Here is a 15,502-nt window from a genome sequence, read left to right as displayed (position 1 = left end):
CATAAAGTTCCTCATTTTCTTTATCTGGTGATTTAAACACAAGTTACTTTCATCTCTTGGCTGATGGGAACAATGCTACACCAAGCAGTAAAGTGTAGGGTTTTGTTGGTGATGTGTTTGTTTGTTTGTTTGTTTGTTGTTAATTTTGAGAAACTAGTTTCATTTCCTTTGAAAAAATACCCATTTGTGATATGAGATGCATTATCTATGTGTTCTATTTTTAATGTTTCAAAGGACCTACACTTGTTTTCCTTAATGTTCATAACCAATTTAACTACGACCATTTAGAATGTTTTTGTTCCTCTTTGTCCACATCCTCATGAATAGTTGTATTTCATCTTTTTGATAATGGCCAACTTTTGTGGGTAAGGTGATGTTTCAATAAAATTTTGATTTATATTTCCCTGATGATAAGGATAATTTATAAGCCTGTTGGGCAACTGTATGGCTTTTAAAAAACTTGCTAGTTAGACCTTTGACCTTGTATTTTCTGTTATTATTTCATAATTGTGTTGTTTGTATTCCTGATAGTAAGTTCTATATATGAAGCCCTTGTGAAATGTTTTATTCAGTCTGTGTGTTGCTTCTTCAATCATGTGAGTGGTTCCCTTTTAATTTTGTAATTTAATGTAGTCATATTTGCCTATTTTTGCTTTAATGTCTGTGCATTGAGGGTTAGATAAACTCCTTTAAACAGTATATGCTTAATATATTATGGAATCTATAGGAGTAATTTGCCTAAAACATATGAGGTTATAAGATATAATCTACAAACATACACGGGTCGTTCTGTGGTTCTTGAGCTTCAATCCTTATAAAATTACAAGGACAGATGGTTAAACACATTCCTGGTCTCTACCTCCAAAATTTCTGATTTGGTTCTTCTGCAATGGATAAATATTTGCATTTCCAACAGATCCCACAATATGTCAGCACTCCTCCTCCGGAGGTCATTGCAAGTAGATCTCAATTCTTTATGCTCATCTTAGTATTCTGACTTTTAGACTTTCTGATATCCTTACCCTTTCCCAGAAATTATGACTAAATAGGTACACCATGGTCCAGAATATTCATGTATTTTTGATTCCCTGGTCTTCTGCTAGCTCTCTAAGGAGCAAAGCAGTTACTTTGCACTCCTATGGGAAGTAAAATTGTCAGTTATTTCCTGTGTACTGGAACATTGCTACGCTCTCCGGTTGAGTCAACTGGACAAGCCGAGAGTCTTAAAAGTCATTCATGAGGCAAAGAGTTTCAAGGAAGCTCTCCTCCTGGAGTCTATCGTTCCCTACCCACGTTCCATTCCCGCGTTAGTCTAGTGTATGGATCCACGTGCCCTCTTTCAATATTTTCCTATCATAAGTTCCTTTTAAGATTGAATTCTGACATAGCTAAAGCCGTCTGCCAGTGTTCCAACAGTCCTAGTACGTCCTTAGCAAGACCTTGGGCTTGGAATTCAGTACTGCCTCTGGTATTACACTATCTCTTTGAGTAAAAGTTAGGTCACTGCCCTTCACAGGAATCTACCAACACCTAATAAGAAAGAAGTTTCTGACCGTAGGGGAAACCAGAATAGATGCTTAGAATTATAGCTGAATTACACCTATTTACAGGAATTTACAATGGTTTAGGAAGCAGATCGGGCTGTGGTTTTAGAGTATTGCATTATTCATGAGATGGTTAGCTAGAACGGAACTCCCTAGTTAGAACCATGACTTGGGTGTGAAAGCCCTTGCCCTAGGAGTGAAAAGTTCTCACACCTGGCTTCTAAGACTATAGCTGACCTTAGATAGGGCTGACTTTGTCTCAGTTATTTTATTGCCCAGTTCCTGCCAGTCTTTGTGCTTTCGTTCCTCTATTCTGTGTAAGAGTTATTAAGCATCCGGTTACCTCATTTTGTACCTTGCGGGTATGTCACCCAACTTCCTTATTGTCTTCTGTATAAAAAGTCTGATGCTCCAGTTGTAAAATTACACTCAGATTCCACACGAACTCTCCTGTGTGTGTCTGCTTGTCACTCATTCATCCACGCTTTGCCCACCCACGTCAAGAGACCCGTTCCACGCAGACACAGGGACCCAGAGGGTCTGTGGCAGAATATTATGGAGTCCTTAGTGAAAGCCAAACTCAACTTTGTTCTTTGTTTTATCTTTCTGTCTGCCAGTGTCCCAGTCCCGTGTTGATTTGACACACAAGCTGCATGTGGCTTGTTTCTGAGAAACAAGAATAAGAAAGTCATATGCTGGAAAGTTTCCTAAACTTACCTCAGTGTAAGGTCTCTCCATGTGTAATCTTTGGTTGGTGGTTTAGTCCCTGGGTGCTCTGGAGGTACTGGTTAGTTCATATTGTTATTCCTCCTATGAGGCTGCAAGCTCCTTCAGTCCTTTCTCTAGCTCCTCCATTGGGAACCTTGTGCTCAGTCCAATGGTTGGCTGAGACCATCCGCCTCTGAATATGTCAGGCACTAGAAAATCCTCTCAGGAGACAGCTGTATCAGGCTCCTGTCAGCAAGCACTTGTTGGCACCCACAATAGTGTCTGAATAACAAATTTATGAAATTCTTAGGAAAATGTATGGAACTAAAAATTATCATCCTGAGTGAGGGAACCCCATCACAAAAAAACACACATGGTATACACTCACTGATAAGTGGATATTAGTCCAGAAGCTTGGAATACCCCAAATACAATTCACAGATCAAATGAAGCTCAAGAAGAAGGAAGACCAAAGTATGGATACCCTGGTCCTTTTTAGAACGGGGAACAAAATACCCATGGGAGAAGATACAGAGACAAAGTGTGGAGCAAAGACTGAAGGAAAGACTGTCCAGAAACTGCCCCACTTGGGGATCCATCCCATATACAGTCACCAAACCCAGACACTATTGTGGATGCCAACAAGTGCTTGCTGGCAGGAGCCTGGTATATCTGGCTTTCAACTCTGTTGCTTCTATGTGTGCTTGAAAAGGCTAACACTGGACTCAACCTTAACAATGACTGTTTTATTCTCAGACTGGAATCAACCTGCCTCTCCAGAAATGAGTGCTGTTCCCTAGCTGGTCCTGAAGCCTGAGAATATCATGATTTTAGGAAACTGAAATTACACATATATGGCCTCATATATGGTTTAAGATGGTCTGTCTTTTTCTCTTACATGCACACAGTGGTTCAACAAAAAACTGGGCAAAATGGGGACTACTTCAATAAAAAAATTAATCAAAATAAATGAGTAAACAAGAACAAGGAAAGTCAGAAGAAGCAGGAGTTGAAGGCAAGTCAGAAGAGAGAAAAGATAAAGGAATAAAATTCTTCCAGAATCTTGCAATTGTGAGTCCCTTCCTCTCTTTCTATTATCTGTGTTGTCTCTATTACACAGAGAAGACAAGAGTGTTCTTATTATCACAGCATAACAAATTTGAAAAGATAATCTTGTCCCTGTGTGATTGTGGTGACCTTATTATTGTTTGCAAGTCATCTTTTATAACAGCCACAGCTCAGAGAAGACAATCCTAAGTCAAATGATTTTTCTCATATGGGACTCCACTTCTGGACCAAAATAACCAATCTATTAAATCTAGCTCTCTGAGCCCTGTCAACATTAAATGGTTTGATTCATTTTAATAAACACTCTTTGCCTATACGATGGATACTGATTCTACCATGCACATAGTTTCCTTTCTTGTTGACAGACATCTGGAACTCCCCAACATCAAAAATAGCTTTGCACAGATTTATATTTTAATTTCCCCACATGTATATCCAAGTGCATTTGCTTTCTCCCTGATTTGTAATGGCGGCTCTGCTAATAGGTGTATAATTTGTGTAGGTTGGGTTATTGTATAGTGATAAGCAATCATAAGCTACTAATGATTTTTAGTAATAACAAAGTTGGAGCCTGCTGCTATTGTTTTCTGTCATCACACCACAATTTCACTATTGGTCAGCTGAGATGACTCATCCTTGCCTGATCAAAAAGGCTCAGGTTGATAAAATGGCTGACCTATGGAAACTAAAGCCTATGACAATGAACATGTTTACTTTTAAATTCACCATCTAGAAGGAACATGTGTCTTTCTATTCATGTCTCATTGCTCCATGCAATTCCTATGTTTACGTAAATCAGTGAGGATGGGAAGTAGACTCCAGGGAAGCCCTGGGGATATTGGGGGATAACATGGCAGTTTAACAAAATAGGTTACATTTATTTAATTACTCTACCTGGCATTCTTCCAAGATGCATATATTTAATACACATCAGAGTTTTATTTGGCATATACTAAGTTTTTCTTTATTTTACAGATAAATAACAGTGAGCTTAGAGAGACTAAGTCGTGTTTTTAAAATGATACAGTTGATAAGGGACAGAACTGGGACCGAAACTAGACTTTCTGCTCAGTTCAGTTTCTGCCGTTTATTGTACTGAATGTGTCCATAATCTCCCCTGGGATGGGAAAGAGACCTCACTTTTAAATATGGGAAACTGATAAATAGACAAATGGTTCCCATTACCACATCAAGATTAACCTTGGTTTGATGGCTCTGAGTTTCTTCTAGCTCTACTTAAGAAATCAATTGCCCTTGGCCCCAAAGTTGCTTCTAATAGCGAGTAATGTCCTCTCTCTGGGAACAAATTAACTGTGTGCAGCCTGTGTAAATGTATAAGGAAGGACTTCAGAGAAATTGGAAAATATGGGACCAACTGGGATGGGTCAAAGAGTTCAGTGACTTTTGAGAAAAATAAAAATTATGAACACAAAATCATTACATGTATAAAAAGAGATCAAGGGAAGGAGTGAGGCCAAAGTTATTTGTCTTCCTGCCTTCTTTGTATTAAATCAAAAACATTCTAATTTAGCCTGTCTCTGACTCCACTGTTACTGGACAGGTAGTTTTACAATTGCTTGATCTCATTTCTTTTGCATAAACAATGTTCTTGCTTTCCCATTGTTATTCATCAATATGAATGATTCTTTCTTTCATTTTTTTTAGTTTCATTTTATATATATGAGTGTTTTGTCTGTCTATATGTGTGTGCACTAGATTCATGCCTTGTGTACAAGAAAGTCAGAAGAAGGCATTGGATCTTCTGGTACTAGAGTTATAGACAATTGTGAGGCACCATGTGGGTGCTTGTCCTCTGGGAGACACTGTTGCTCCTCACTACTAAGCCATCTCTTCATCCCAGAGTGATGATATCTGATAGTACCACTTAGAGATGCTAGTCAAACAAATTTTGAGTCATTGTCATTTACCATTCGTATGCAAGATCAGAGAGGCCTTGCTTCACAGAACTGAATGTTAAGAAGCTATGACTTAATTACCTTTGCAAGTTAACACCAATCACAGAAGCATTAAATCATTTGAACATTATATTCAATTTGACTTTTTATTTGGTGACCTGAATTGGACAGAAAAGCAATATCCAAATGTAACCATTTTGGTTGGAACATAATGGTTAGGTTAGCCTTGATAATAGCTGTTCATTTTTGGACAATAATATAGTAGGAGTTTAGAAATGTTTTTTATCAGGCATAAAAACATACATTTGAAGCTCCTTTTTTGCATGCTTTTTTCCCCCAAATCCTTAATAAAGTACATGTAAATTTTCAAATTTTATTTAAAACATATTTACAAATATACATAAATGAAGACATGTGTTTGGTTGGTTAAATTTTATTCCATCTCTTACTAGAACTAAAATCATTTTATTAATTCTTTTAAAAGTCTACCTATGAAATAAATCAATACCATCCAATATTACCACAAAAAATCCTTAAAAGTTTCTAGTTTTCAGAATATATAACCATGTATTAAACATTTCTTTTAATGTATTTAAATATACTACACAGCCTAGCATAAAACTAACAGGCCTTCGAACAGGTGGATAACATAATTTTCTTTGTCCTAATGTGTACCAGAAACTAAATTGCATCTTGCCTTCAATTGAAACCCAACCATTCAGTTATGGTAAACTGGCCTGACAGGAAGTTTATCTTAAGACTTATGTAATCCTTGCCTCTTGTGTATCTTGATATTTAGGGAATATATTTTCTGGGGAGAACATATGGTGGAGCAATCTTTCAGGTTACCTGTTCTGACCCTGAGTTTGCATCACGGGAAGAAAATATGCTTCCAATTAAAATTTTCCTGTGGGAATCCTATTCTTTATGAATTCAGGGTGAAGAATAGCTAAGGAGTCTGGTCTGTGTCTGACAGCTGGTGCAAAGCACCTCGAATCAATAAAACTCTTATTAATTCTATCCTAAGTATTTGCTATTGGTTCATATGGACATGACTCTAAGGGGGAAAAAAAACTGTAGATTTGGGAGTTTCTAATGCAGGCTATTGTAGGAAAGAATGTTGAATATTTTCAGTGGCCTGTGCACTGATAGAAATAATGCCAACTAAATAAATAATTGCATTCCAGAAATTTGTACATCAAGAATCGTAAAGACATTTAAAGACATACTTTCTCTCCTTAAGTCATTTTCTAGAAAATATTTCATCAGACTTTGAATTAAGGGTATGTAGCCCATGGTAGAGATGAGTTCTCAAATATTTGAACTCACTTTCATATCTGATCTAGCCATTCATAATAATTCTCCTTCTCGACTGAGTCCTGCTGAGTTCTGAGTCTATAGACTATTTTGCAGGTAAAAGTGCTCTAAGAAAATGTATCTAATTTTTCCTTTCTTGACCCAAGAATAATATTTAAGATATTTCTCTGTTTGTTTTTCTGTCATTCAGAACATAATAACACAACAAAAAATTTGCTAATTATTCACTGTTATTCACTAGTTTCCTCTTGTGGGTCTCTATACTCTATTTTCCTGGAACACGTGTTATAACCTTTTTGTCTATTGTAGTGACTGTCCCTCACTGGAAAATCAACACTTTGGTCTATATTTGAGAAGGGTTGGCCTTTATCTTTCCTTTACTGTGAGTTTCTCACCTTAGTTCCTATGATTTGGATAGGTCTCACATGTCGTCCAAGGTTCCATGCATTGAAATTCAGTCTCAATTTTGGAACATTATGCTAAGAGAGAAAGTGAAAATATTAAGTAACTGTGGATTTAGAAGTATGGCTTTTAGGAGGAGATTAGTATTAGAAAATTTCATTAAAGTACACCCCTGGGATTACATCTGATGGGTTTTTAAGAACTCAAGACATGCCCCCATCACTCAGTGTTTGATGGTCAGAAGGCCATCACTAGATGTAAGCACTCAACATGAAGCCTCCAAAACTTGGAGCAAAACTATAATTCTCTGTATTGCTTCTTCTCCCGCTTGTGCTCTGGTATTAGTTGCAATAAAACCTGACTCCTGTAGCGATTAAAGCAGATAGAGTTCTTATTAGCAGCCAGTCAACAGGGTGAACTAACCACTGTCTTCTTTCTACTTGATTAGTCTCAAGAAATTGCTATACTCATAAATGTGCATATAATAATGGTGTCATTTCATATGGCAAATTAAGTTCTTGGTCATCTTTTTAATTTATACCATTTTATTTGGAGGATGCATGAACCATGGGCCAGATTGGAAAGTGTCACTCACTGATCAATTTATAGAAGGTTTGAGGCTCTAATTGCAACTCCAAAATATCTACCTAAAAATTCCTAGAAGTACAACTTAGAAGTTTCCTATTAACTTGAGTTTACCTGTCTTTCACAATTTTCTTCTGTCTTTCTGCCACAAATGCCTTCTGTGAATTCCCCAGATGTACTGTGCTTCTATTTTACGGGGGCTCTTTGTATACGTGTTCTCCTCACAGAACGGTCTTTGCTTCCTCTTCTCTACAGTTACCACTTTATTCTTCATTAAGATTTCATCTGAATCATGTCTTTAGAGTGAATATAAATGGTGCTGGGTTTTGTACCATTTACTCTGAACTCCTTCACATCACCTAATAAACCTAATTTTATTTGAGAATAATTTCAACGATTGCCTGACTATCATTTTACAGGGAACTTTTAGTTATTTTACTAATTGCTTCCGATCCAACACATGCCCCCTATTTATCACACTTGACATAGTTGTTTTGCAATCATCCAGTTTCGTCCACTTCTACACATAGATTTCTAATTCTGTTAGGAGTGACCATTTTCTCAAGACAAAATGTTTGCGTTAGTAGACTAAACATTGTGATGTAATCCAGTCGTGTTCAGTTACATTCAGGGATCCTTGGAGAGTACAAAAAGATAGATGTAGCTAGATGGTTACTATCACCTATGTCCTTGAGTGTGAAGGGAAACTTTAAGCTGTAGTGGTTACCCTGGGACCAGGAGGAAAACATCTAATGATGAAAGCTAACTTGTTTCCAAGACGAAATTACAGAATTATGTCATCACCCACTGGAGCACGAGGAGGCAGAACTGCTTTTTTTATTGGATCTATCAGTGAAGAGCACAGCAGATACCTATTTAGAACCCAAAATGGCTTGGTAGAAAAATAAGAAGTATGTGACACTGAGCTTCATTTTGGTGAGAGTCCTCTCTGTAAGAATGCCTCACTGACTCTAGACTTACTCACGTGCAGGTATTTCTATAATTGTGCAAGTCAAACAAGGTAATCCAAAACTTAGACTATGCCACTTTCCCAGCATTAGGAGAGTTTCATGTCAATAAAGTTAGGGGCTACAACACTGTGTTCTTTGTGGAAATTCTACAACGGAGAAAAAGTGTTAATTCTTGATCTATATTCAATGAATACTTGTTAAAATGATGAATAATGTATTCTGAAATGTCTAGTCAAATAATAGTTCTGGTTTGTAGTTGAAGTTCTTCAGAGGCAGAAGGGCTGACCTAGAGGTTAAGAGCACCTCCTTCTGTTGCAAAGGACCCAAATTTGTTTGGCAGCACCCATATGGCAGTCCCAACCATCTGAAACTTCAGTTCCAGAGATATAACTCTTGTTTAGACACACCCAGGCATCCACATGGTGCACTTGCCTAGATACACATGTCATAAACATAAACTTTTTGAAGATTTTTTTCTGTTGTTTTACAGGAGAATCAACTTGTCTTCATCTTACTGACTTGCCTGTTAAACATATTTAACAGACTCCAAAAATTAAATATATCTAGGATTTTTTTTGATGAGATTCACATCATCAGAGAGATAAAATAACATGTGAAATGAAATGTGCCATAGCACATGTTTTTAGAATTAAAATGGTCTTAAGCCTTTGAGGATGGGCTCTTATTTCACCTACATATCTCAATATTTACTGAGAATCTTACTAAATAAAGCCTATCAAAATATTTCCAGATAAATAAGATGGAAATTGTAATTTATTTCTTCATTAATAAACACTATAGTATAAATATTATACTATAGAAATCTTTGTAAAAATCAGTGTGAGTACACTGATACATGATATATATATATATATATATATATATATACGTATATATATGTATATATACACATATATATGTATATATATATATGCATACATATATGTATATATATGGTAGAGTCAATTTATTTGATATTAGAAAAATGTTATAAACACCATAAGCAAGTGATGAGGGAGGAGATTCTTATCAGCCTATATTCCCAAAGGAAATTCTAGAACTTGTTGAGTTGCATATAAGCCATGAGGAGAGCTCCAGGGTTGCAATTTCCTCATTGTTACTCATTCTGGGATGGGCTTTATAGTGATATATCTTATTTGAATCATTCTTTCTCCTGTATGTATTTCTTTATTCATGATCTTATTAGTTATCTCAATAAACTCATTGGTTCACCAACATGGACTTTGGTACAACCATTATATTAGCCTGTTGTAGTTTCCCAATCTAGAGTAAGTAGGTGTGTGTGTGTGTATGATGTCTCTCTAGGGAAATTCTTATAGAATATCATACAAATTTTTAATAGAGTCATGTAAAGCAAAAAATAGAAGTCTACATAACTAAGGAGACTGCCAAATAATCACTAGTAATTCATTTGACAATTGATGTCTCTTGCTCATCCGCCAAGAAATAAGACAAATTTGCCAATATTTTGACATTTCCTGTGTTTGGGGAAATATGGTTAGCTTTTGTTTGTTTGGTCAACTTGACACAAACCAGAGTCATCTAAAAAGAAAGATTAGTTGAAAAAATGCCACAATGATATTGACCTATAATCCAAGCCTATGGGGCATTTGCTTGAATGATGCTTGATGTGGAAGGGACCAACTCATTGCTCCATTCCTGAGCTGGGTTCCACAAGAAAGAAAACTGGGCAACCTAGGAAGAGCAAGTCAATATATAGTGTTTCTCCAGGGTTTTAGTTTCTGTCTCTAGGTTCCTGCCTTAGCTTCCCCTGATAATGGACTGTATCCTGTAAGCCAAATAAGTTACTCTTGATAACCTTTATCACAGCAATAGCAAGCAAAGACAAATATTAAGACTTGTGCTTGGTTCATGTTTAATCAACAACATTCTTATAAAATCCCAAGGCAAGTTATACTTACACAAACTCAGGAAAGGTTTGCTTAGAATGCAGAGCTCAGTAAATGCAGCATTAACTGAAGACATATAATACACACACACCAATTGGAAAGCACGCAATTTTGTGTTTGTAGATAACTTGTCTTTGGGAGAATTTGGCAATCATTTTCAAAACATCCCAGACTTCACATAAAACAGAATGGAAGATGGCCTTTTATGAGCAGATCACCTCTCTACGGGTAACTCAAAGAGAGTAAGAGGTTCTATTCCAAGACTGAGCTATGGAAGGAATAATAAAAATGATGATACTTAATATTTATTGATCACTTACTAAGTGCCCAGGCATTTTGCCAAATACACAGCTTGCTTGCTTGCTTGCTTTCTTTCTCTCTCTTTTTTTTTTTTTTTCAGAAAATCACTCCAACGGCTATATAAAAACTGTTGTTTTGTGCGAGGATTTTGTGTGCATTTTACAGGTGAAGGAAGTGACATTTAAAGGCATTAGATAAATTTAAGAAGGCTATGCTGCATTGAGTAAAGACTGAGACTAAGAACAATCTGCTTGTCTCCAGAGCCTAAAATCAGGTGATTCCAAAGAAGCCCCATAAACAGAAGGGATATACAAGGTCCATGATGGCTCCCCTCTAACTGCAATGAAATTAGATTCCCTCTTTCTGGGGACACCTTGTTTTTCTACTCTTTTGTGACTATTCCCATTTAACTTATGATGTTAGTTTTATATTATTTTGTAAACATATCAGACATCCTGCTCCTCCAGATCTTACAGTCATTTTGATTTCTTTTGTGATGTTCTCATTCCTACAGCCTTACACATGTGTTATAGAATTATCAAATGAGGTTGGGCACTCCACAATCAGTTGTTCTGTGCTTTCTTGGCCAATTTTGGCTTTCTGTAATGGTCTCTGCTGCAAAGAAATGCTTCTTTGATTAGAGATGGGAGCTACACTCACCGGTGGGTATGAGGATAAATGCAGTTAGGAATTATGCTGGTTTAGTAGCAGTAGATAGTTCTCCTGTAAGGTCTATGACAGTTCTAACCCGGGGATAATTGGCTAGGCTTCCAGTAACAGACATGCTTAGCTCCTATTGAATATGCCTTAAATCCAACTAGACAGCTGTTCTTTACTAAAGTTATATGAGAGACACATATGCACATTTATCGCTATCTTTTCATGTTTTTTTATTGTGAGTCATTAGTGTCCCAGTTCACTAGGACTATTGATTGTTTCCTTCCCTTGGCAGCTTTCAAAGCATCTTCTGGTACTGAAAAGACTAGTTCTCAAGGAAGAGGTTTCCAGGTCAGGTCCAGCTTGAATATGTCATGCCCTGTGTCTGAAACCCATGATGTCTTCTGCAACAGGAATTTACCTTCAACCTCTGAAACAAAACCAAGGTCAACAGAAGTAGCCTATATTGTACTGGGAGTCCCCTGGACTCCTCTGACCATGCACTGAACTGCATTCCACTGTGTGTATGTTCCACATTATGATAATTCATCCATCACTTGAAGGACATTTGGGCTGTCTTCAGTTTCTAGCTATTGTGAATAGAGCAGTAATACAGCTGAGCAAGAACTTGTGAAATAAAATATTGTGTTCCTTGGGCATATATCAAGAAGTGATATATGGATCATGTGGTTTATTTTTAGCTTTCTGAGAAGTCTCCATACTGATTTCCAGAGTGGCTGCATCCATTTTCAATTCTACTAACAGTGAATGGTGTTTCCTTTTCCTTACCTCCTTGTCAATATTTTACATCATTTGCTGTGTTGATTTTACCTATTTTAACTAGAGAAGGAGAACACAGAAACTTGTTTTGATTTGCATTTTCCTAATTGCTCGAGATTACAAACCATTTTTGAGGAATCTCTTAATCATTTTTGTTCCCTCTATTGAGAAATCTGTGTTCAGAACCATAGCCTATAATTTGAATGGATTTTTTTTCTTGACACTCTTTTTGAGTTCATCTTACATTCAACATTTTCATAATCCTCTGTCAAGTGCACAGCTGGTAAAAATTCCTTTCCACTCTGTGGGCTTTCTCTTCACTACATTGACTCTTTCCTTATCCATACAAAAGCCTTTCGGCTCTATGGGGCTCCACTTGTCCACCCTAAATTCCTGGGTAATTTAAATCTTACTCAAAGTTCTTGCCTACACCTATGTAGCTGTCCAGCAGCCATGGATGAGCTGGGTTACCTGAAAGGGGGATAGAAATGAAAAAGGACGGGGTTGGGGGGGAGCAGGGTCAGGAGAGGCAAGAGAAGGATGAAGCCAAGGCAAAAGTTTCTGATCAAGGCTCAAAGTTTAATATTCAGTACTGTACTTATAGAGCGAGAGCCCACAGACCCCATCCTTTGTTTCAGCTGGATTAAGTTGCAAAGCAAACTCAGTGGGCAGTCTATTCCTGTAGGAAATTGCAGGTGGCAAAGGTGGTCCACCTAGGTGGTTAAGATCCAACTGTGGCAAACACTTAAGGTCCTTCTAGCCTGCTCAAGGCTGAGTGAAGGGCACACACCTACCTGCATCTTATAGGGTCCTGCCTAACTTTTCTTCTAGCTGATTCAGCATTTTCAGGTTTTACACTGAGATCTCTAATCGACCTGGAGATAATGGTTTTTGCAAAGGGATATATATGAATCTAACATTATTCTTCTACTTGTAAACATCTCATTTCCCCAGCACCATTTGTTGACGATGTTGTCTTTATTGTATTGTGTACATTTGCTCTCTTTGTCAATTATCAGATGGCTGTCTGTGTGTTCTTCTTAAGGTCTTTTAATTTGTTCCATTTGTCTATCTGTGCCAGTGCCATACTGGTTTTCTTGCCATGACTCTATAATGTATCAGGAAATCTAGAGTGGTAATTACTCCAGCTTTACTTATTTACCTATTCAATGTTGCTTAGGCTATCCAAGAGCTTTTGTGGTCCACATGAATTGTAGGAATATTTTGTTTCCATGAAAACTGTCTTGGGGATTTATATTGAGATTGAATAGAATCTGTGAAGGTCTTTTGAAAGAAGGATATTTTTATATTATTTCTACCAATCCATGAGTTTGAAAGGTCTTGGTGTTCTTCTAGTATTTTCTCATTCTCTTTCTTCATAGAATTTAACTTTCCACTGTAGGGGTTTTTCAGCCCCCCTGGCTAGATTTATTTTTTTTGAAGCTGTGGTGAATGAGAGTGTGGCCATGCTCTCATTTCCAGTGTATCAGGCTATTTGGGTTTTTTTTTTGGGTGGGGGGGGGCGGTCGAGACAGGTTTTTTTCTGTGTAGCTCTGGCTGTCCTGGAACTCACTCTGTAGACCAGACTGGCCTTGAACTCAGAAATCTGCCTGCTTCTGTCTCCCAAGTGCTGGAATTAAAGGCGTGCGCCACCTGGCAGGACAAAATGTATACTATCATACCCTCTACAAACAAGGATAGTTTGGCTACTTTATTTCCTATTTTTATCCTTTTATTTTCTTCTTATGATCTATCTCTCTCTCTCTCTCTCTCTCTCTCTCTCTCTCTCTCTCTCTCTCTCTCTCTCTCCAGGTAGTACTTCATGCACTATATTCAAAATGAGTGGGGATGGTGGGAAGCCCTTTGTTGTTCCTTATTTTAATGTGCTTTCCTTGAGATTTTTGTCCATACAGGATGATATTGGCTATGGGTTTATCATATAGAGCATTATATTATTGGGGTTTGATCCATTCAGTCCTACTGTCTCTAGAATTTTTATTATAAAAGCATATTCTTTTTTCAAAGTTTTCTGCATCATCTGTTGAGATGATTATGTAATTTTGTCTTTAAGTCCTTTTGATTTATTAAAATGTTGACTTGTTATTTTGACCCATTCTGTACATCTAAAGGTTAAAGGCAACTTGATCATAATGGGTATTCTTTTTTATGTATCCCTGTATTCTATTTGTAAGTATTTTATTGAGGACTTCAAAATCTATGTTCATCAGGGATTTGTTGTTGTTGTTGTTTTTGTTGTTTGTTGTTGTTGTTTTTGTTGTCATCATCATCATTGTATCTTTACCTGGTTTGGGAAGTAAACTAATACTGGCTGCATAAGTGGAAATTGGAAGTACTCTTTTTTGCTTTAATTTTTATTTGAGTAATTAAAGAAATATTGTATGTATGTCTTCTCTAAAATATGAATATACCATTATTTTCACATAAAATTATATTCATATATTTTATATAGAAAATATGAAAATAGAATTCTTCTAGAAATCCATCAAATCTGGACTATTTTTAGTTGGATTGCCTTTTATTACAGTTTGACTCTCTGCATTTGTTATGAGCATATTTCGTTTGTTGGTCCTCTTCCTTGTTTAATTTGTGGTTTGGATGAACCTAGAAATCCATCCATTTCTTTAAAATTTTTCCAGCCAAATGGGATCTAGGTTTTTAAAATATTCCTTTATGATTCTATATTTCTTTGGTGTCAGTTTTAATTATTTCCCTGTTCATTGCTATTTCTGTTAATTTGAATCATCTCTTGGTTTTCTTTCTTTTCTCTTCTTCCTTTTTCCTTCCTTTTCTTTTTCCTTTTTCTTTTTCCCTTTTTTCTTTTTTTTTCTTTTGCTCAGCTGTACCAAGAGCAGCTTGATTTTGTTTAACTTCTCAAAGAATCATTTCTTAGATTCACTGGTTCTTCTATTGTTTGTGTCTGGTATGATAATTTCTATTCTGATTTTAATTATTTATTGCTATTACTGGATTTGATTTTTTTGTTTTGCTTCATTTTTTATTGTTTTGTTGTTGTTGTTTGTTTACCTCCAAATTCTTGAGTTACCTCATTAAGTCATGTAGCTGTACTTTTATTTTCTCATGTAGGCACAGACAGCTAAACATTCTCCTCATAAGACTGCTTTTAATATGTCTCTGAGGGCTTGTTATATTGTGTTTTTACTTTAGTTTATTTCCACATTTAAATTTTTTCTTTTTTTTTGCTGTGTATTTATTTATTTTTTTTTAATTTTTAATATTTTTATTACATATTTTCCTCAATTACATTTCCAATGCTATCCCAAAAGTCCCCCATAGCGCCCCCC

The sequence above is a fragment of the Mus caroli genome, chromosome 9, assembly GCF_900094665.2.
Source record: "Mus caroli chromosome 9, CAROLI_EIJ_v1.1, whole genome shotgun sequence".
NCBI classification, from domain to species: domain Eukaryota; kingdom Metazoa; phylum Chordata; class Mammalia; order Rodentia; family Muridae; genus Mus; species Mus caroli.
This window is presented reverse-complemented; position numbering follows the sequence as displayed.